Raw genomic sequence first — 3432 nt, 5'->3', positions numbered from 1 at the left:
ATAGGTTCTCAGGGATGGAACTCAAGTAACCAGTTAGCTGGGGTTGGGAAGTTCCCTGCCACTGAGGCATCTCGCCAGCTCTTAGTTACCTGCGTGGTGCTGCGGCTTTGCCGGACTTTCGTCCGGAGCTGCTTTGGTGCTGGCACGGAGCACAAGCGCAGCTCCTGGCAGCGCGGGAAACTTCTGGATGACAGACACCCAAGCCGGCAGGGAGCCAGCTTCCTCGCCCGGCCTTACCTCCGAGAACAGGAGATTCTGACCGCTAGAGGGCCGTTTAGACATTTTTATCAAACAGCAGAAGTTTGGGCTCACGAAAGCAGAAACAAAATACAATTCGTTTCGTGAGATGTTTTACAAAAAAAGAGAGGAAAGAAAAAAAAGAGGAAAAAAAGGAAAAAGGAAAAGCTCAGAAAAGATACTTTGACAAAGATACAACGCTTGAAGCAAACTAAAATAATGTCATTCCTTTGAAAGGACCTAGAAAAGACAAACCCTCAACTGCCCGGCTAGCTCAGTCGGTAGAGCATGGGACTCTTAATCCCAGGGTCGTGGGTTCGAGCCCCACGTTGGGCGGTTTCAGTTTTCAGTTTTCCAGGTCAGTCTCTGACATGTTATCAAGCTTGAGTAACTGAGTTACTTATTGTCAAACAATCCCAACACTAAAAGAACCATGAAGATGAAACCATCGCGGAAAGACAAGGCATCCTTACTCAAACCTAGGGGCTCTAAGACTGCCCTGGAGCCCATGCGGTTGAAAGGACAGAAATGACTCCCACAAGTCGTTCCTTGGTATCCACACCGCACGAACCCACACACAACCAGCACTCACATAGTAACAGTAAGTAGGATATAAATGAAAAACAGCCGGGAACCCAAAAGGTCATTCCGCGTAGGGAAACATTTTTATAATTCTATTTCAGTGTTGTGTTTAAGGGCAGCCTGAAGTTAGGGAGTACCATGACATGAAAATGAATGAAATCATAGAGTTCACCAACATTGCATAAGCGATCTTTATTTCTTATTTCATGCCTTTTGTGGTTTCGAAGGTTGACCTGGAGTGCACCGCGAATGTCTTTTTAAACTATTATAAGATTGCGTTGGCTATACGCAATGGAAACGCACCGTTAGGGCTTTTTTTTTTTTTTAATCCCCTTCCCTTTTCTTTTTGTTGAAGTTAGTGATTGAAATTGCAGTATTTTTTGTGCTTTTAGAGCTCCCTTTCTTCATAGATTTTCCCCCAAACAATTCCCGTTGAGTAAAATTTTGCTATTATATTGACAGTTCCAAGTTCTTAAATATTTTCAGTCATCTTTCAACAATTTTTTGTTTTGTTTTGTTTTGTTTTCAGTTTTCCAAGACAGGGCTTCTCTGTGGAGCCGTGACTGTCCTGGAACGCTGAACTTTGCTTTAGATCAGGCTGGCCTCGAACTGACAAAATTCTGCCTGTTTCTGCTGCGCTGGGGTTAAAGGCGGCATGCCGCCGCTGCCCCGCTCCCTTGGCAGTTCTTAAATGTCCTCCACAATTAACATATGTTATTATCATCAATCCAAAACACAGTTTCAGACTTGGAAAGACAAAACATGGACAGTCCCTGAAAACATCAAGCCCCGTGTTGCGAAAGGAGAAAGAACAAGACAGAGGGGGAGGGGGAGGGGAACAAAGGGAGGGAGGGATGAAGATTCTCAGAGTCCGGTTAAGGAAGGGCTCAGGCCCTAGGTGATAGGCAGAGGGATGGGGTTTTTCCAGGACAGCAAAGAAGCAACAAACTGTAAACTGATGAGAAGTCAGTGAAAATCCTGTGCATCCATTTAATACAAATCAGTGTAACAGGGGGAAGTGTGTGTCTGCCCACCGCACCCCCATTCCTACGTTAAAGACCCAATCCCCACTATCTCAGCAAGTAGTTTTATTTAGAAATACTGTCATGGATGGATGGAAGTAATCTGGATGAAATCAGGGCAGGCTGTAAATGCAGTATGACTGCTGGCCTCATCACAAAGGAGAAATCTGGACAAAGACATCCCTTTGGACAAATGGGAGGATGTTCTGTGAAGATCAAGGCAGAGAATGAAGCATAGTTTCCATGAATTAAGGAACTCCAAATTCTGTCAGCAAACTACCAGAGGCTTGGAGAAATGCATGGGATGGATTCTCCATATTATCCGCAGAAGAGCCAACATGACCAACACCTTCACCCCAGCCCCTAAACTGTGAAACCATCCATTTCTCTTCTATAACCTACCTAGCTGCTAGTACTTTGTTCTGGCTGCTGCAGGAAATGAGTATAATCTGCATTATATTCATTATATTATATACTAGTTGGCTAGTAGTTCTGACTTCAATTTCGTTCTGTTATGAAGTATCTCATAGACAAAGTGGAGAAGTGAATTGTCATTCTCCTCAAAAGGCTCAGGTGCCAAGTGAGCACACATAGTGTAGCCAGGCCACAGGTCTCCCAGAATCAACATTTGTTGTTGTTGCTGTTTTCAACACTTGTTTATTTGCATCACTTGCTCCCTAGTTCCATTACCACAGACCTAACTGATACATTCTGGTTTTTTTTTTTTTTTTTTTTTTTTTTTTTTTTTTTTTTTTTGGTTTTTCGAGACAGGGTTTCTCTGTGTAGCTTTGCGCCTTTCCTGGAACTCACTTGGTAGCCCAGGCTGGCCTCGAACTCACAGAGATCCGCCTGGCTCTGCCTCCCGAGTGCTGGGATTAAAGGCGTGCGCCACCACCGCCTGGCTAACTGATACATTCTGTAGGTCAGTACAGCCTCACTACAGCCACCTGGAATGAACATTCAAACTCCAGCTAATCCGAATGCGGCTCACAGATCAGGACACCGGATACTAAGCTGTGGAAGTGTGGAGCATTGTGGAGCATCCCAGAGTACCCCCCCCCCAACCCCTGTCATCCCAAGAAGCCAGTGTGAGAGGTTCAGCAGGTCCCTGGTCAGGTTACAGAGGCCATACCTCTGAGTCCCATGGCCTAGAATTGTATCAGTACTTTTCCTGGTCAGCCACGGGTCAAGGGCTGGGCTTCATGAGAAGCACCCTTGTAAAAGCTTAATCTCAAAGGATATTTTCTTTTTACTCTTGGCTGATGATTTTTGGACTAGTGATTTATTGCAAGTTTTGTTTTTCCATGTTTTTTGTATTTGAAGATTTTGCTGGGTGGCGGCGGCGGCGGCACATGCCTTTAATTCCGGCACTCGGGAGGCAGAGGCAGGCAGATCTCTATGAGTTCAAGGCCAGCCTGGTCTAAAGAGTGAGTTCCAGGACAGACTCCAAAGATACACAGAGAAACCCTGTCTCGAAAAACCAGAAAACAATAAAAATAAAAAATATATATAGAAAGATTTTGTGTTTAGTTAATCTGTGTATCACACACTTTAAGAAGATGTGTTAATTCTGTGTGATTCAATTTCAACT

The 3432-nt window shown here is 44.5% G+C and overlaps 1 non-coding gene across 1 annotated transcript; it reads left to right on the top strand.

The window, feature by feature from the left end:
• The first annotated feature begins 500 nt into the window (after positions 1 to 500).
• Positions 501 to 573, top strand: Trnak-cuu (transfer RNA lysine (anticodon CUU)). Its single transcript has one exon. It is a non-coding gene; the product is annotated as a tRNA-Lys (tRNA).
• The last annotated feature ends 2859 nt before the right edge of the window (positions 574 to 3432 follow it).

Source organism: Peromyscus eremicus, chromosome 7 (genome assembly GCF_949786415.1).
Source record: "Peromyscus eremicus chromosome 7, PerEre_H2_v1, whole genome shotgun sequence".
Classification (NCBI taxonomy): Eukaryota; Metazoa; Chordata; class Mammalia; order Rodentia; family Cricetidae; genus Peromyscus; species Peromyscus eremicus.
This window is presented reverse-complemented; position numbering and strand designations above follow the sequence as displayed.